At 41.6% G+C, this 20,578-nt stretch overlaps 1 protein-coding gene across 2 annotated transcripts in view; it reads left to right on the top strand.

Moving 5' to 3' along the window:
• NAALADL2 (N-acetylated alpha-linked acidic dipeptidase like 2) overlaps nt 1–20,578 on the top strand; it is a 988,342-nt gene that overhangs the window by 911,401 nt on the left and 56,363 nt on the right. The gene's annotated exons all lie outside the window — the stretch shown is intronic.

The following is a 20,578-nucleotide window of genomic DNA, read 5'->3' as shown; positions in this document are numbered from 1 at the left end:
AATTTGATCCAACTCCGGGAGGTAGTGGAAGACAAGAGGGTCTGGCGTACTCTGGTCCATGGGGTCACTCACGAAGTGTTGGACATGACTAAATGACTAAATAACAACAAAAGGCAGCCTACTGACATACTGTACAGTGTGTCTGCTTCCCATCATTGTGTTTTGCCAAAAACTATCATGGAAGACTTCTTTGTTCTAACAACTTAGAATGACTGGTTCAGAAATAATCCAAGGACAACATAATTTCCAGTGTTCAGACTAAATGTACTGCTTATGTTCCCAATTATATAAGTTAAAACATTGGGCACTATCCTACTATACAGCTTTGTGGCAGATTGTCACTAATTAAAGACTATTTTTTATTTCAGGCTACACATGACTTTATCTTGCTGTCTGTGAGTCACATGCCTATAAAACCCAAAGGGAGCTCTTTAAATAGAAACAATCTGCTGCTGATGTTGACATCATTCCTGTTGTGTGGAGAATGCTGTTGAATCTGTTACTGGCCACTGTTGGCATGGAGGAGAAGTGAGGAAAGGCCACTGCGTTTCTGTCTAGCCCAGCCTTCATATCATCTCTACTAGTGAGTGAGTGTGACAACCCCAGACCTACTGGAGTATGCCACACTATAAATATGCTGCCACCAACCATTCCCTATAAGGAGTCACACAGACCAGGAATGGATTTTACCAAACAAAAGAACAAGGTTTATTTAAATAACAAACAGGGTAAATAAAAAGATCAAGTAAATAAGATACTGTAACGTGGCTTAGTCTCAATCATACATACAACAGTTTGTTCACACAGAACCCTTTAAAGTAAAGCACAGACCCTGAACCTATCAGTTCTGGCTACCCAGATAGAGACCTGAACCTATCAGGTATGTACTAACTGACACACAGTTGTACACAGTCTGACACACAGACTCCAACTCTTGCTTCTCCACATCAGCTCCAAATATATATATACAGTACAGCTCCTCCCCCTGATGTCCCGCCTTCCACTCCCCATAGGATGGAACTTTCCCTCCAAACCCATGACAGACAGGTACCATCAGTGCTGTATGTAACAGTGAGGAACCATCTAGATCTGTGTGCCTCTCTCAGTGCCCCACCTATTAATATGGCTGTCCTACTTAACAAGCAGGCAGGGGTTTTCAGAATGTATGGACTGCAGATGTTTGTAGGAATTCCCTTAGTGAAAATCCTGACAGCTGTTTTCAAGTCCTTAAGCTAATGAATTCTATCTCCAGCAGCCATTTTCTTCTCCTAGAGAAGAAAGAAGAAATGGGAGTGGAGCTGTGTTCTGTCAGAGCTATAAAGGATCATGGGTCTGGTCATTTTTCAGAGAATCTTCCTGTGTAGACCCTAATGGGCAGAGACTATCACACTTGTAATGCCTTGCAACTCCCACAGAGTTTAGCCCTGTCAATCTGTTTCTTCCATCTTTCCACAGGATGAAAATGGCAGTCTGGCAGTCCAGATTCATTAGCTTCAGAATTGAGTCCATTCCATTTCAACCGTGTCTAACTCACGAAACACAGTTTTGTACATTGGTTTACTATAGCAATATTGAGAATTTTAACAGACTAGATAACCTGTGTTTCCTTTGGACAACTCCCCAAAGGTCAAGTGTTTAAAAATATATATTTCAAACAGGAAGGAAGAATCAAGGGCTCAATCCACTGGGAAGTTCTGCTAGCAACTCTCATACACAGCTGTATCAATATTTCAAAATGTTGCCAGCTCATGTTCCTGTATTCTTGATGTATGTTAGGGAATGAAGGAGAAATGAACTGGGACCCACACGTATATGAGTGTCCATCTCACAACCTTTTCTTCTATTTGCTTGTTTGTGTGGCAGAATGGAGATGCAGAGCCTGAAAACTGAAAAGTAGAACGCCAACAAAAGCCGATTCTTTCTACAAATTATCCCCCCCCCCTTTGCTTTTTCTTTTGTAAGATAAGTTTCTGGAAGCACAGTGCTTCTGGAAGCACTTCAATTGTAGAATAAAAAAAGGAACTTCAGTGTGATTTTTAATAGACCTAGTTTTTTTCAAGGAATTTCGAGAACCAAATGTGATGTAATGTGGGGGTGCAAATGAGGGCATAGTGTGGGCAGTCTAAAACTTGTAACTCCCTGTAGAAATATTCAGTTGCTGCTGACATAGATTGGCCACCCACTTGCAACTTCATGATAAGATAGGAGCGCATAGCCTGTTCCCCTTTCAACATCACTTTCTCATGTGGGGAGTGATGCATCAGCAGAGGAGAGTTACTACTGGTATATTGGCTCTTCTCATGAACCATAATCCAGTTTCCCAGAGTTCTTGCTTGGGTCTAGAGCTTATTTGTGATCAGAAGTCTTCTCTACAGGTTTATCACTTTCCATATAAAAAAAAAACCAATGACAGGAAGAATAGTGAGTATCTGTGTCCCAATGAATGACTAGTCACAGGATCTTTTTCAAAAAGCTGGTGAGCTTGAGATAGAGGTGACGGGGGAAAGAGCTTAAAACTTTGACCCATCCCAATTTGCCATCCATCTGCAATTTTGTTTTCCTGCCATATATAAATTCTTAAACACACACACACACACTCTCACACACACATACACACACGTGCAAACACACATACACACACCCCTCTGGTTTATAAATGCCAGAGATTGTGCTTCTCTATCCGTGATTCAAAACACCAGGAAATGGCCCAATATTGCTGCACAATATTGTGCCCGCATTGTCATCAAGAAAAATGATATTAAAATTAACATAGCAAAGTGCAGCCTGAAAGTTAATGACAGTGTCAAGATAGTCCACAGGATACTCTCTTGTGCTCACTACCATCCAGAAAGAGATCCCAAGCAAAGGAAAATCCCAGAAACTGGCCAAGAAGGAGGTAAAAGGAAAAAATTTAGCTGAGAGTCAACTAATTGGGCCCTGATTGAGATATTCAACAGTTCAGATTTCCCCAGACATGGAAATGATTTCCCCTTTGAAAAGTAAAATCAGAACACCATTTTGTTTCAGATATCTTGAAAGGTTGTTGGCCTAGGATGAAACATAACTGATTGACTTCATGCTACGTGTTTTTGTAAAGGAATACAGAAATATATATGCTTTCCAATATTGTATGCTATTTTACTAATGATGCAGTGCAATAGAGAAATATTAATGTCAGTCCATTAATTTCTTTAAAGTATTTTCTTTTTACTCCCCTAATAGCTGAAAACTGTAGTTGACTTGCAGTCCTGGGGCTGGGGTGGGAAACTCTCAGATATAATTTACATGCAAGCCTGTTCAACATATGCTCAGTGTTAGATGAAATCACTGTTTCTCCCATCTGAAAGGACTTTTTCAAAAACCAGTATTTCCACCCTTACAGCTTGAGTTCTTTCCAATTAAAAAAGGGGTGGGGCCAGCCAGTCTCTTCTTAGATAAGCAAGATTTGTCTTTTCAATTTATGTGAGCTATTTTAAAAATGGGGTAGTTTGGGATCGACTATTTCTGGAGGTGGGGAATAGTTTTACTTATAAAACAACAACCATGAAAATTATTGTCCAAACCTCCCCAAATGTGCACATATCAAGAAAAGACTGTCACCTTAGATTAGGTATCTGTCAGTCTCGAGAGACTATGGTAACGTGCTCTGTATGGAGGACTTGGAACAGCATCTAGTGTGACTGAGAAGGCCAATTCGAGAGTGACAATCCCTTCCACACTGAAGACAAATACAGTCTGTACCCCGTCTAGCTCCCTGATTTTGCTGCTTTCGTGACCCTCTTTGCCTCAGCCTGCTGAACAAGTGTCTCTTCAAATTGGAAGAGGCCATGCTGCACCGCCTGCCTCCAGGCTGAATGCTCAGATGTCAAGGTTTCCCATCTATTGAGGTCCATTCCTAAGGCCTTCAGATCCTGCTTGCAATTCTCCTTGTATTGCAGCTATCACCTACAACTGTGCCAAATTTGGTGCTGTTTAAAAATTATATATATAATTTTGGCTGCCCTCCTTTTAAAAACTGCCTTGTGGAATGTTAATTTGCTCTGCCACAAAAATCATTCCTGCACTCTCACTCAGAAACAATGTCCATATATTTATCTTTCTATGACTAGGTTACATTAGGGCAAACAAGGCTAGGTTGCTTTAGGGCAGAGTATAGGGTGGGAAGAATTAATATGATCCATTTTTGCCTCTTATCATAGTACTGCATTTACTATGCATGAACTAACTTACTTGTCTTTTAGTTTGGCAGAGCAGGAGATTCTGCTTGTAGACTGCCTTTGGCAATGAATTCTTTTTCCGTCATATATTTTCCATTCCATGTGGCACCTTCCTCCCTCTGATGCCCATGACAAATTTAAGAAGCCTATTTGCAATTATTATCTTGTTCATTGTTTAATTCCTTACTACAGCTGAGAGAGGAGATTGCAGGATAGGCTTAAAAGTAAGGGGAAAGTATCTCTCAGAAACAATTCCAGAAGGCTTTGCTACTCTGTGTTGGTTGGTGCGTGTGGGGGGGGGGAGGATGGTGAAAACAAGAATACTGGGATAGACTGTATGTGGAACACGTGAAATCCAATGTGATTAGACAGAGTTGTTTGTAAGCCTGTGGGAAGAAATGTGCATGTGTCTGTTCAGTGAGTTGCTGTTATGCTGATAGGCTAAAGGGTAGTTTGATAAAGCTCAGCTATCAATTTAACATTGTTGAGTCTGGACACTTTTTGGCCATTAGACATTGCATTTGTGAAGGACCTTGACTGCAGAGTAGGAAGCAGGCCTTTAGGTCATTCCATGTAAGTTGACTTGTTTTCTGTTTCCTTAAATGAATCTTATCTGAGTTTGGTAGATTTGCCAGATCAGCCTCCCATTCCCTGAGATTTTGGAGCAAGATCCTGGGAGGATCCCCTCCTCATGTCACAAAGAGTCACTGTGATATCACTGAGGTTGTTGAGGCAGGATCTTTAATTTTCTCTGGGCTGGTTGATTGCAGAAATGGACATATTGGGGATCTGGGTAAATGGATCTTAAATCCAGGCAAAAAAAAAGTGGCTAACATGGTAAAATGGAAGACTAAGTGCCTGGAGAGGGAGCAATTTCAGACAGCTCCTGTGGGTATTGCTACTGCTGCTAGGGCTTACATCTTTCCCACCTTATCTACAGCATGTATAAGATGTGGGGCATTTTTCCAGGCCTACTGGGGTATGTGCAAGGCTCCCTGAGAGTCCACGAGGAGTTTTCCCCATAGTCCTCTGCCACGGCTCCCAACACCTATGCTACAAAAAAAAGCTTGTGAGTCATACCACTGGAGTGCCACTCCCTTACCTTGCTTCAGGTAGCATGGTGAGCCCAAGTATACATCCACCAGCTCTGTGCCAATCCCCTCTCCTTGCTCCTGGTGTGAACTAGCACTTGTTATTAACTGACTTCAGAAGCAACTATGTACACAAAACAGCAATTATGTACACAAAGTTTAAAATTGGTTATTTCTCAGCTCTGCTCTGTCATTTATTTCATGGGCTGCAATCCAGAGCTACTCTTATAAATCTATAGTGGCTGAAAACTTGTTGCATAACATACACTTATAGATGATATCAACAACACAGGGCAATCTTTAGTTTCCTATTTCCATCCGGTGGCTTTTCTGACTCTTCTGTAATCTGTTTCATTCACGTGGAAGCCATGGGAGCTGTAGGTCAGAAGCTTATTACTGAAAAAGCTCCTTTTGCTGGCAGAGTCATTCAGCAACAATGATGTTTGTAAACTGAAGATTCCTCCTTCTGTCCTATGGCTTCCACAGTTTCCACATGATGAAAAGGGTAACATGGGATTACACAGGAGAAGTATATTTTGAATTGAAGAAATTTGCCTCCTTCATGTGCTGTCACCAGACTTCCACCGGTGTAATCATGCCAACAGGATTTCAGCCAGCATATCTTTTTTTTTTTTGCATAACGAAGACTGCACAAGAACATTCACAAGGATAGTTGTCATTGGCCTGTGTACAGAGAGCATCTTGTTAGTGGAGTACGTGGATTACAATTAGTGGGGTGCCTGATGCTTATACAAAAACCTCTGTATTTGCACATGGAAATCCATTAACGGCAAGCTTGTCCACATGGAGGCAAATGTATCCAGTTCAGCACTGTTTCTTTGGGGGATTCTCCCCACTGTCCAGATACAAGAAGATTGAACTCATTAAGATCTCTGCCTTTCCCCCTGTCTTTCCCACCTTTTTGATCTCAGTGGAAGACTTGTCTTATCTGAAATGGGTTTTCATTGCAGGGTGGAGATTAGTGCTATTGCACTTCCTATGCAGAATTCATTCTCTTGTCAGAGGTTCCGAGTTTGGAAGACTTTAATTAAATCTTTAATTGACTTTGAACAAAGGGAAAACCCTTCCAGAAAGAAAGCTGTAGTCAGGAAGGAACTGGGGAGAATTTCTTTCTTGGGAAAGCTTAGACAAGCCATTTTGAAAGATCTAGCTTTTCTTAGTGCAGCGTAGACATCTGATCCAATAAGCCCGAGTCCCTTTCAGGACAAATCATGCTTGCCCACATTCATTTGTTGCAGTACGATTTCCCTTGTGGACAAAGCCCTGTATCTCATTTCCCTACTCCCAGACCTATAATTTTGCAATGCAGATCTTGAATATTATCTGCAGGAGTCGAAAACTGTATATCATATTAGTCACACAAAAGCACAGGATTCGCTGAATGCTGTATTGCAGGCATAAATAGTTTTTAGATATGTAGATGATTTCATCTGAGACAGGTTGTTGTTGTTGTTGCAAGTTCTCATTTTATTATCCATCCATCTAATTCACACTTTCTGAATCGATACATGAAGTGAAATACAGTTATATTTTGGAAATGGCAACCATTCCCATTTTTAATGGAAATCTCCCATAAAGATGTATAGTAAATATGTATTTTAAAGCAAAGTGTCAGCAAAAATGAATATATGAGAGGAAATAATGCTCAAAATGTGTTATATTTGGGGCATTTACTTGAGAAAACATGTTAAGAGAAGATAGATCTGTATATTGGGAGAAATGAACATAAAGTGAATACCATTTTTGTGTGAAAACATTTTTTTAAAAAAATGTGCAAACTAACGTGGAAGCAGGATAGAACAAGGATGAGGCTGAAAAAGTGAGAAATTTATGGAAACAGAAAATGACAATTTTATTTATCTCAACTTGGTTACACAGCATCGTTTCCATGGATCTGACAATAATACCAGCATACTTCTCAGTTCTTGTTCTGGAAGTACCTTCAACAACACAAATTTGTTATTACTGGAAGCAGAAAATCACACAATTCAAGGCATCCGTGCTCTGAACTGCATCTATTGTTCTTTACAATTTCAGACTTACTTCTTTTTTTAACTTCTTCTAAGATTTTTTTTTACACATTAGCATAATTTTACCTGAAACAGTGCTTTTATTTTGAGATCAAAGAATTCTTCTTTACATTACCATTTTCAAGATAGGGAGGAAAAAAACACACTAGAGTAGAGTAGAAGGGAGGAAAGAAGTATTTTCGTGTGTGGAGATGTCTAACGATGGTAACATTGACAATTAAAAGGGACTTAGGTTTTCATAGCTTGGAGCATATCCTACAATATTGCCATTATTTCAAGGGAATATGCATTATTGATAGCTGGCCTGCTTCATCATATATTAATCGGGCGCCAGTGGAACACTAATTTTGCAGACAGATGAAGGAATAAGTGGCCTGATTTCAAAAGCTGCAATCCTGTACAGAGTTGGGCCACTTCACAATGCAAGTTTCAGCAAAGTGGTAATCAGGTCTTTACTATACGGAAGCGTTTGCGCAAAGTCTGTGTAACTTGACACAGCTAATGGTGTCCAATTGATGAGCCATTGGGGAAGATCTCAGTTATGGAACTGACCGGGTGACTAAGGACATGACCAAGACATGCATGTGCGCCTTGTCAATTAGTCGTGGCGAATTTCTTCTTCCTGCCTGCCTGCCTGCCTTCTTTTTTTGTCCTTCCTTCCTTCTTTCTTTCTTTCTATAGTCTCTTCAGAATATATGGTACCTTACAGAGTATAAATGGACAGATCCACTTGCTTAACAATTTATAATCTCAAATCCAACAGCAGAGGAAATAGAGGAAAGTAAATGCATAGGTAGATGGGGAATCAATATGTGACTACTTTAGCTAACACAAGGGTATACAAACAGTTTGGCCCCTGAAAAGTGATGCTGGCTCAGCAGCTATGGATGACAGGCATATACAGCCATGTGCATGCACTAACACACACATTCCCAGCCACCAGGGTTTCCTCTTTTTCAGGGAAGCAAGGGTTCTTCCAAAAGGGGAAGAAATGATGGGAGTTCATGGGTAGAGAATCCCAAATGTTTGTGTGCACAGCGACGTACATTCACACATATGCACATGGACAAATGACCTACCTACCGATAGGTTTTCTCAGAAACACATAGCAGTGGTGGAGAAGGTGTTACCTGTTTAAGCATCATTGGGGAAAAGGGTGGAGACCTTTTATGGACAGGAAACTGGGAGAGCTTGGGGAAGGAGGCAGGTTGCAAGAGCCGCACCCTTGCACTAACACATGCAATTCCCCTGAGGTCTACATCTCAGAAAGAATTTTGGGTAATGGAAAAGCCATTGAAAATAAAGTGCAAATGCTAAATGGAAAAGTTGGTGATAGCAAAGATGCCAAGGAAAGAAAATGAATAAATTTGCATCTTAAGGGTCAAATACTCTTTTTAAAGCATACTTCAGCTGACCACATTTATTTTGATAGAACAGGCATTTTTTTTGTTTGGTGGCAGGAGGGAGCTGGAGTGTATTCACCTTAAAATGTAATCTGGACCTTAGGCAGCAATTATCTGCATACAAGCCGTGATGGCGATGTATGATCTCTAGGCTTAAAAGGAAGGTACCTCCAAATGCCAGATGCGGGGAAGGGGTATCAGGAGACAGGTATCTAGTTGTCTTGTGTGGCCATGGTGAGATACAGGATGCTGGACTAGATAGGCCCTTGGCCTGATCCAGCAGGGCTCTTCTTGTGTTCTTATGTTAAGCACCGCTAAAACTTAGTGGAATTTATTACTAAGTAATCATATTTTGAATTGCATACTTTATTCCCTTGAATCTGAAAGAAATTAGAGGCATCATTTGGGGGGAAGCAAGGGGCAGCACAGTAACCACCTCTGCCCCCCCATTATAGCAGCTCAACTTGCTGCCCATCCATTTCCCAGCACAATTCAAAGTGCTGGTTTTAATCTAGAAAGCCTTAAACAATTCAGATCCAAGCTATCTCAGGGACTGTTCCTTCCTTTATGAGCCTCTCTGGGTGTTACAATAATCAAGGGAGGCCCTTCTTTTGGTTCCACCACCTTCACAAGTGCACTTGGTAAATACTTGGAAGAGGTCCTTCTCTGCCACCACACCCAGACTCTGGAACTCCTTCCCACAAGAGGACAGGCTGGCCCCATCTTTGCTGTTTGTCCATAACTGATGAAGACTTTTCTCTTCAGGCAGACTTTCCCTTGATAACTGGATGTCTGAGAGGGGTTTTAAATTGATTATTCTGCCTTGTTGCTTTCTGTATTTTGGTGTTGATTTTTGTTTATTATTTTAGTGTGGTGTTTGATTATTTGGAAATACTTGTATACTTACCAGCTTTTAAACATTGTCTTCTAATGACGTAATCTGCCTAGGGCCCTTTTAAAGAGAAAGATGGGGTAAAACTATTTTAAATAAAATAAAATAAAATAGAAATGTAAATACTCATTTATTTTGTCCCTGCTTATTAAGATGAGGAACTTTTTAAAAAAATTATGCCCTTCTTCCTCTTAGAGGGGACAGGATTTAATGGAGCTTTTGACAAGATAAGAGACAAAGACAGTTTCAAGGAAATGAAGCAAAATTCTTCAAATAAGAGTTTCAAGTGAATAACACTCTATAGTGCAAATAACACCAACTGGCTCAAAGGACAGTGGCTGATGTTCTGTGGCATGGACGTTTAAGGATTAGTAAAATGAGAGAAATCATCTTTTTTCAACAATCAGCCAATCACACTTCACATGCATGCATCTGGGTGTATGCAGTTTGCTCATCAAAAGAAAATGATACTCCTTTGGGGGTGAGACGGTTTACATAAATTACAGCGACAATGATGGCCACCAAAAAAAGATGTCCTGTTTGCTTCACTTTTATCATACTCATCTGAACTGCAGAGGTGGAAGGGACCCTATAGATCATCAAGTCCAGCTCTTGTCAAGCAGGCACCGTGGGGAACTGAACTCTCGACCTCTGGCCCCACAGCCAGATACCTGAGCCACTGAGCTATGCAGCTTTTCTCAAGATGTAAATTTAACAAGGCCGGTAAAGTCCTTGCTAAAGTTTCTAAATCAACAAGCATGAAGAATTTTGTGAATATAGTTCACCTCGTAGTCCTTCCCATGTCAGGATTCAGAAGGAGAATCTTGAGGAGTACCTTTTTATGGGATGTAAAACAAGTGACAGCAAATTCTATTGAGATGTGTTGGGGTTTTTTTTTCCCCCAGTGTCAAACGAGACTGTTAACACTTGTTGCAAGAAACTCATAGAATCCACTGAAAAGCCAGAGGTTAGAGAATGGTTTGACCCCCACAAAGCCAAGGTGTCTATTACTTGTGTCAAGGTTAGGAACTGTAATTCCCAAGCAAATGGTTTAAAGGACAGGGATCAAGAGGTCAGAAACACTCCTGCTGGGAGAAAGAACATACTCCTTGTCACAAGGTTTTCTTGTCCACTGTAGTATCCACCCCCTGCATCCAATTATTTCTGAGATCTTAAACAATAGTTTCACCTATGCAGTTACCATTAGAAACAGCAAGTAGCACTGCAAAATGAATGCTGGGGATTTGTTTTTCTGCCGACTGTAATGAGTTAGGTGGGCAGTCCTGGTACTCCACAGCAGAAAGTAGACTGTTTTAGTCCCTCACCGGTAACCTTCTTTGCTTGGGGACCAGTGAGTCAGCAGCTTCAGAAGCATTTAGACCCAGCGCCAGATGGCATTTTATCACAAGGATGTGCCTTGTTGTGCATACGTTTGTCCATGCAGATGCCTGATTCATTCAGGATATTTGCAATATTGGGCTTGCATATTCCTAGAAACCAAACCCATTCTGTACCACGTGAAGAATACTAACTCTTTGTTTCCTTGTTCAGATTGGTCTTGTACAACTTTATTTAATCATTCCACGTAGTTGTTAAAATTATACATCCACATAAATATTATCTGGAATCAGTTTGCTTTAATTTGCTACAGTCCTCTTGCCATCAGTTGAAAGCTGTCTCTACATGTTGCAAAGAGGATGTCATTATTCTAGCATTGCCTGCACAGCTTTTTAAAATCAGTATTGTTCTCAGAAGCCATATTCTGACTGAAAAAATAAATGTATCCAGTTTCAGCGAACCCAGAGCAAATGTGGCAAATTGCTTCTTCTACATAAACTCAAGTCTCTCCATGTATTCAGGTAATCTTGGCCCAGATACATCTGTCTTGTTTTCCCTGCACAGCTGTCTAGATTCCATTGTCCACAGGTCCCACTGAGAGCAGGGATGTGAATATGTGTGATGTTTAATTAATTAATTAATTAATTAATTAATTAATTAATTAATTAATTCATTCATTCATTCATTCATTCATTCATTCATTCATTTATATGCCGCCCACCCTACCCAAAGATCTCTGGGCGGCTTACAACAATTAAAATTCAATACAATAAAATATAAAATGATTAAAATACAATTAAAGTACGATTAATTTATGCTCTGCAGTGAGCTTGGGAGCACAATTTCTCCTAACAGACTGGTGCAGCCCGATTTGTCCACAATGAAGGGAAATGTCGTGTGCAATTTTACCAACACGGGTGCAAAAGAAGCTTCAGTCTTGAAAAAGGACATACCGTGGGCACAATCAGAGATGCAGTAAAGTCAAAGCCATGGCCTACCAGTCCACAAATCACTTTAAAACAAAAAAGTTCCACAGCAAGGTCAAAACAGTCCAGAATCAGCAAACCTACAAGGCACAGCTGTAACATGACAAAGATAATCCCACAGCAAACAGTGCACAGTCCAAGATCAGGCGCAACGGAGTAGTCAACAGGAACCAGCTATGCAAGGTTCACTGAGAGGATTAAACAACTAATTTAAGCACTATGCTTTGCCAGAACTGAAACATTATGTTGCTGCCACCAGAAAACCTCATCCATCCTTAAGTTTCCCTGTGGATGCAGATTTCTTCTCAAGAAGCCTGCTTGTTTCTGATGAGGCAGCTATTATGAGAAGACCTTCTTTGGAGCAGAGCACTTCTACTGATGGTCTTGGTTTAAGGCCTTGCCCTTGCTCATCTCTGCTGTCCTGAGCTGGGATGGTGTCCCAGTAGAGTCTTTCTGCACCTTGGACAGTTCTAGGTCTAAGGGGATTTACCAGAGGAAATCCTCAGTCATACATTGCAATGCCCCTGGTAGTCAATAGGTCAGTTCATATGGCTGAACGCTCAATGCCTCAACCTATATCAGACTCTTTTTCAGATGACCAGGCTTCTTCATAGCCAGGTGTTTAAGGTCTGAACTAGAGATGGGGACGGACGGACGGACGGGCGGGCGGGCAGGCGGGCAGGCAGGCAGGCAGGCAGGCAGGCAGATAGAGAACTTTATTATGGTCAAAAGACCAGTCACCAATAAAATATCTGAAACATATGAATGTAAAGCAATAGTTAGTTCTGAGGTAAACACCAACAGTGTCAATACATCTCCCCTGAAGAAATGCCAAAATGTCTAACAAACTATGCTCTGACTACGGAGGCCCATCCATTTTTAGGATCCTTTTCTAATGCCCGTAGCAGCAGTAAAGAATTTGGCAACACTACATGTGAACATAGGATTGGAATCAGACATGCATACATTGTTGCTCTGTACAGCTGGGAAATCGGCCAGTCAAAGGAGAAACAAGTTCTTCATTTACGTCCTTATAATATGTACACCACAACAACTAGCCATTCACAATTACGCTGCTGCCGTGAGCTGCATGGAGCCTTTTGGTTGCTCTGTTGCTCACGATGGATTAGCCACTCTTCGACCTGACCAAGAGGCTCGTCATCCTGCCTTCTGCCAGGACTGGCTAATCTATCATGAGCAACGGAGCGATAGGAAGGCATTGTACAGCTCACAGCAGCGGCATAATTGTGAATGGACAGTCTGACCCCATGGAGCCAGACCCTCGTTATTTCCACCTGTGGGGGTATATTCATATTCGTATACAAATACCCCCATCTCTAGTCTGAACCCATGTTTAAATATAGATTGACAGTATAATACAACAGCAGGTGTATCTTGGAAAGAAAGAATTAAAATGTGTTGATGCCAATGTTAATAAATGTCTCCTAAACGTCTCCTAAAAGAAATTGGAAGACAAATTAGGAAGATTCTAAGTATACGTAGGAATTGTAAATGCTTAATTTGAGAGAAGTTAAAAGTGTTGTAGTTGATTAATGAAGCGTAAGAGACTTCCACACATTTCTCACTTACCACAAATCTTTGGGGAAAGCAAAATTTAGAAAATAGCACTTTGGTGAATTGATGGTTGGGATTTTGAGAATAGCGCAAACTGTCTTGACAAGAACAGCGAAATTATTTATGTGTGTCAGTGGTTTTGGCATGCGTCTCTCTGCATCTGTAAGCGTGCACCTGTGGAAGTTAATACAAAAATGTAGTATGAGCCTCAGTCAACTTTTATATATTGAAAACAGATGTTTTCAACAAATAAAATAAATGGTATTGGTTTTTTTCTACACTCTTCTACATAGTTTTCTAAGGATCATTTTACAGTTGTTTAGTTTTACACTAGGAAGATTTTTACACTGATATTGTTTATATATTATTTGGTGGAGCACCTTTCTCTTGATCATCTATCTATGCCACCAGATCCACCTAGACAATGGTCCTCTGGGTGGTCACACCAAAGAAAGCCAGGATAATTTCAACTAGAAGCCAGGCCTACCAACTCTTTAGAACCATCTCCCAGTTGAGCTGTGTCTGGCCGTCTCCCTGACCACCATTAAGAGGTTGCTGAAGTCTTTGCTCTTTAGAGAGGCTTTTGATTGCAACCTCGTATCAATTTGTTCTTTTTCTTTTTGCCATTGTCCTGCCATTTTATTATGAAATCTGTTGACTTTGGAACTTGATATGTTCTTACTTTCACTTTTACTGTCTTGATTTACTATTTCTTATAACTTAGTTCATTTTATGGCGGGTTATTGTTTGGTTTCATTAAGAATATCAAGCACTACATGGGTTGTGAATGACTTTTTAAGCAACCACCCATTATTTCTGGGCTTTCTGTGTGTGTGTGTGTGTGTGTGTGTGCATGTGCACACATATTCTTTGCTTGTCAAAGAGAAAGAACACTTGTTCTGTGCAAAGACATTTTATACAAAATGCAGAGACCTTGCTTGGGGGGCAAGGGAAAAACCCCTGCTTGTTGTTGCACTGAAGGCAAAGAATTCCCCAGAATTTGAACATTTCTCCTGGAAGTGTTTCGTAAAGGCACCCTAAACTGATAAGAATGTCAAGAATGAGGAATTTAGTGAGCAGAGTTCATATCCCTATTGAATGTTAGTTAAACAGATATAAAAATTAAGCCTGAAAGAAGCAAATGCCATATACAATTCTTAAGCAATTCAGCACAAATACAGATAGCATTACAGTTGCTATGAATCCAAATTGGTCATTTTATTTCCTTCTTTTGTCTCACCTATTTTTGTTGAAGTCTCCAATGAGCCCAAGGCCAAGTTTGTTTTTCCCCAGAGTGTGTTCATTGGCAAGTCATGCAAATATTGCAACATGAAAAATGTTTCCTAATTCTTTCTGCTTTCTTGCTTGAGAACAGACAGCAGTCGTGAGATACAGGTTTCCAGTTCAGGCAGATCAGTAGCCTCATGAACACAGAGACTAATTATAAAATACATCAGCTCATCCCTTTGCTGTGGACTGAAATTCCCTAAAGCTGAGTGAATTTATCGAGTCCTGGTATTTCTGATAGATAGGGGGTTCTGATATAACATATACGAAGTACTGGATTTACAATTTAAGATAACACATGCTATTTGATTCACATGTACTTACACAAGTAATCATACCTTGTACATGTAATTGAAATATGATTTCACTATTTCCTTACTATAATGATATTCTATATGCGTTTTTGTATCGGTACCTTATACGCATTTTGTATATTCAACGAATTTTTGTATCCTCATTTCATCTCAAAGTAACTGTCTCTTCCCGCTTGGCGCGCACAAAAACATTCCCAAGGCCAACTCAGAATAACATTCACAGAACTTCAGGCGACTGTAAGATGTTTCAAAATACACAATGGTTCATACATTCACAAACTTGGCAGCCACTAACCCTGGGATGCATTTTGAATATTTTTCCTCACATCTACCACGACCAATGGGGTGACCCAAACAGGCACACATAGGGTTCAGGAGGCCAATAGAGGGATGGTGTGCTTTATTGTCCTTTGTATAAATTGCTTTTACCCATTAATGAGGGGGCTCAGTTTGAATAAAATTGGCTTATACATAGACTGATTGATGCACTATTTTTTTTATCTGTTATTCCCTGCCAGAGAATTGAAACCTAAAATTGAGTGCTAACATTTCCACCAACCTTTGGTCAGGCCTCTAGAGACTTGGCCATTATGTATTTCTTGCCGATCTATTACCAATTTATGTTTGTATGATGAGTTTATTGTTGTTATGTGGCATCAAGTTGTTTCTGACTTAGGGCAACAATATAAATAAGCCATCTCCAAAATGTATTGGCGAAGGCTTTCACGGCTGGGATCTAATGGTTGTTGTGGGTTTTTCAGGGTCTTTGGCCGTGTTCTGAAGGTTGTTCTTCTTAACGTTTTGCCAGTCTCTGTGGCCGGCATCTTCAGAGGACTGGAGTAGGAACTCAGTACCTGCTCTGTAGCAGTTATGGTGGCAGTTATTATGGTGGCAGTTGTGAATCTGAGCTAGAGGGTTTTTCTCTTCAAGTCAGATTGGTTGATATGTTGATCACATTTTTGGCTCCTTCAAGTAGAGAAACACATCTAACATGGCAAGTGATTTGATTATCAGAATATCTTTTACTTAGCATGCTTTAATTTGTGATTAGCCATTGGAAGATAAAGCCAAGATTAATTGTGCAGATAACGATTCCAAGACATGCATCTCAAAGAGGAGATCCTACTGTGTGAGAGAAAATTACAGCATTCTCTTTAATATTAGTCTGACCCTTCCTCACCACATGTATATGTTTCCATGGGTAAGAAGTATCAGTGATCAGAGGGGGGGGGAATGTAATTTTGATAGATTTATTGGTTGATCTCTTAAGCTAGCAGTAGCAATTATGAAAACTGAGCTCTTTCCAGTAGTTGTTGGCCATCATGGCCCTAACTATTATTGTCTTGCCATTTTTTCTTAGAAACCCCTACATTTAGTATCACCTCAGTGCATTCTGACAGAACATGGCAGCCACCATAAAATGATTAATGTTGGTTTTAGTAAGTACAAACAAATCTGGATACAGTATATCCCAGCTTCTCAGTGAAAGGGGAAAAAATCATGAGAAAGGAGCAAAAATCTTGTTCTCCACAGTCTCAGTGCTCACACGAGTGTACCATTTGAACTACGAACATATCACACATAAGGCACAAACTGCCTTTGAACATCTCTTACCCTATTTATGATGTTCACATCAATTTTATATGAGCTGTTCATCACTGCTGACAGGAAAAAGAGAGTGGCAAAGAAACATCAGTAAAGCAAAATAAGCATTTTGCCAGCATCACACATTTGTGCGGGGGGGGGGGGGTAAGATCCACCTTGTAAATATAACAAGGGCACATTTAGTCAATCTCTAAGGTTATCATTAGAGGATGTGACACCCACCCACGCCCATACCCACATCTTCAGGAAATGGTACAGTCCAGCAACACACAAAAGGTCATAATTACAGTTACTAATATTTAAATATATCAACCCTGAGTGCTCACTGGAAGGACAGATCCTGAAGCTGAGGCTCCAATACTATGGCCATCTCATGAGAAGAAAAGACTCCCTGGAAAAGCTCCTGATGTTGGGAAAGTGTGAAGGCAAGAGGATAAGAAGACGACAGAGGACGAGATGGTTGGACAGTGTCACCGACATGAATTTGACCAAACTCCGGGAGGCAGTGGAAGACAGGAGGGCCTGGCATGCTCTGGTCATGAAGAGTCAGACATGATTTAACAACTAAACAACAACAACTGTGATTGATCTGTTTAGTTTACGTCTGAATCTATTTCTCTGAAAGTTCTTCCAGGACCACCTTTGTCACGAAGAGACGGACACGACTTAATGTCTAAACAACAACAAATATTTAAAGATTGTGTGCTATATTTACTTGACTTTAACAGTTTTATAATGAGTTTGGTTTACCTGATTTTATGATTTTTAAATTCTGGACCTTGCACTCTAAGAAGGATGCCAACAAACAGGAACAGGTTCAGAGGAAGGGAACAAAAAGGATCAGGGGATTGAAAAACCAAGACTTATGAAGAAAGAATGAAAGAGCTGGGCATATTTAGCTTTGAGAAAAGAAGGCTGAGGGGAGATATGGTAGCACTTTTCAAACACTTGAAAGATTTTCATACCGAGGAAGGACTGGATCTGTTCTCCATTCTCCCAGAGTTCAGGACACGTAATACTGGGAAAACATCCTAACTGTCAGAACAATACAACAGTGGACCCAGTTACCTCAGGTGGTGGTGAGGGCTCCAATACTGGAAGCATTCAAGAGAAAATTTATCAATATAATAAATTAATAAATATCAGCATATTTTCTCTTCAAAATAGACAGATTTTGCTATCTTTGGATGAACACATCTACCTCTAGTACATGCCCACTGCCATGAAGATCTACCATGAAGAAAGATATTAGGGAAGAAAGATCAATTTATGTGAAATTTGGTGTTGGAAGAGAGTTTTGCAAATACCAGAAAAGAAATAAGTAGATTCTAGATCAAATGAAGCCTGAGTTCTCACTAGAAACTAAAATGCCAAACTGACAAGATTGCACTTTAGACTTATCATGAAAAGCCAAGAGTCACTAGAAAAGATAATAAAGCTAAAACAAAGTAGAAAACAGATAGATGGATTTACTCAATAGTGGTATCTATGACCTATAGTTGGCAAGACATGAGCTTTGCAAACTAACCCTGTTAATGACAGGACATTTTTGATCTGGCTAATACATTGGAATAGCCCAGTGGTTTACATATCTGGCTGCAAAGCCAGACATTCGGAGTTGAATTCTCCACTGTGAATACCCCAAGAGCCAGCCTGTGTGGCCTTTGGCAAGCTGCACAGTCTCAGGATACTCCGAGAATAAAGGAAGGTAAACCACTTCTGAGTACTCTTTACCTGGAGCCAGCTCACAAGACACCTTACAGACACCGAAATCTGGTTCACCTGGGAGAAAAGGCTCAGTTGGAAGGCTTTGAGGTGAAGATGGGCACGAACTGCCAGTTCAGCCTTTGGACAAACAGGTGTCCTGCAGTTTCCAACCCCACCTCCCCCAGTTGGGCACCCACTCTGAGATAGCGCCCTGGCTTCCCTGTCCCACCTCCTCTCATTACAGTCTCTTGAGTGGACGCCTGCTGGAGGAGGTGGGACTGGGAAGTGCCAAAATCTGTTCATCCAAAGGATGAATCAGCACAAATCGCTGGACTGGTGGTTCGGGCCCATCTCTACTTTGAGGCTTAGCTAGAGCTAGCTCTGGCCATCTTCCCTGTCCCTGCCCCAGTGATAGCTGGGAGCTTTCTTTCTGTACTGGAAGCTTGGGTAGAGCTAGGCCTAACTAAGCCTCTCAAAGTCTTCCAGTTCAGCGACCTGGGGTTCAATCCCAGGTAGCGGCTCAAGGTTGACTCAGCCTTCTATCCTTCCGAGGTCGGTAAAATGAGTACCCAGCTCGCTGGGGGGGGGCAATGTGTAGCCTGCATAATTAACTTGTAAACCACCTAGAGAGTGCTTGGAAGCACTATGGGCTGGTATATAAGCAGCACGCTTTTTTTCCCCTCAGGTGAATCAGATTTGGGTGTCTGGTCTCTCAGATAGAACTCCCAGGATAGATAACTATGAAATTTGTAGTCCAAGCAACATTCCCTCTAAGAAATCTAAAATTCCTAAAACTCTAGTTACTAATCCTACTGATGAGTAAGCACGCCTCATCCCTGGACAGAGCTAAACAAGGTTTTTGGATCTCTGCCACTAGGTTGAATTCCTTAGAACAGGCGTCAGGGAACTTTATTACCTTTTACCCCCTAAACTTTTTTTTTAATATGCTGACATTACCCCTTTGGTTTGAAAGGAAGGATCTCAGTCACACGCGGCCAGTCGACTGCCGCCGCTGAAGCCTCGCCGCCTGGGCCACTGTGGCCACCTCCTCTGCCACCACCTGGTGGGGCTGCGCTCAGTCCTTGGCCCCATGGGGATGGCTCCCTTTTTCTGCCAGCGGGCGGCTCCTCGGCAGCCGTCAAAGAGCAGCAGGTGGCTCGCCCTCCAGGGGCACCCAATGCCACCTCCCGCTCTGGAACCAACTCTGGTGGCTGCTCGCTGGGGCGGCCGTGGGCCTCGCCATTGAAGGGCCATGACAGTTGGTGCACGGGGGGGGGACAAGAGGCTCCTCCAGGCCTGTCCAGCCAGCGTGTAAGCACCGCCGAAGGAAGCCACACAGCCAGGCGAGCGCTGTTGCCGCCCGACAGGCTCCTCCAGGGACAGGGCATGGTGTGGTGGCCCAGTGCCAGAAGGCTGAGCCTGGCCCAGGCCACCATCATGGCCATGCCCTTCCCCCCTCCATCATGCTCCACCTCTCCAGGCACTGGAAGGAGAGGCTCCTCCTGGCTGGGGCACTCCAGCCACTTGCCCCGGCCTTGCCCTCCACTGGGGCCTATTGCGGGCTGTCATCTACCATGGTTCGGTTGCAGCTGGGCTGGAGAAGGGGGCGATCAGGCTGCCAGGGACCCCCCTCCAGGCAGAAGAGGAGGAGGAGGAGGGAAGGGGTTAGGGTCGTGTCCTCATTACCCCCAGGATTGTCATTTTTATCCCATTTGGGGTAATCTATCCCTGTTCCCTGACCACTGACTTAGAACATCCTGCATACTATATTTCAAAGATCTGGCTTTGGAGAAGTGTGTCTATTCTGCATGTATGTTCAATTCTGCACCCCTGAGATGGCACAGCCAAAAATAAGACCATAAATAAGAAATCAGTGGCCTTTCCCATCTTTCTGCATTATGCAGGTTTGATGTATGTTTGTGCAGAGTTATTACTCACCCTGCTGAGAATCAATGATTTGAGCTTTCCTCCCTGTGATTGATTTCTCCAGGTTAACGTTCTACATACGTGATTTAATAAACACTACAATTACCCCATTAGCACACGTATAAAGTGCCTGCACTGTAATGCCAAAAAGGGAGGCATAATGGGATTTGCAAATTGTTTTACTCA

The sequence above is a fragment of the Pogona vitticeps genome, chromosome 3 (assembly GCF_051106095.1).
Source record: "Pogona vitticeps strain Pit_001003342236 chromosome 3, PviZW2.1, whole genome shotgun sequence".
Classification (NCBI taxonomy): domain Eukaryota; kingdom Metazoa; phylum Chordata; class Lepidosauria; order Squamata; family Agamidae; genus Pogona; species Pogona vitticeps.
Note: the sequence above shows the minus strand (reverse complement) of the source record. Positions and strands in the feature narration are given on the sequence as shown.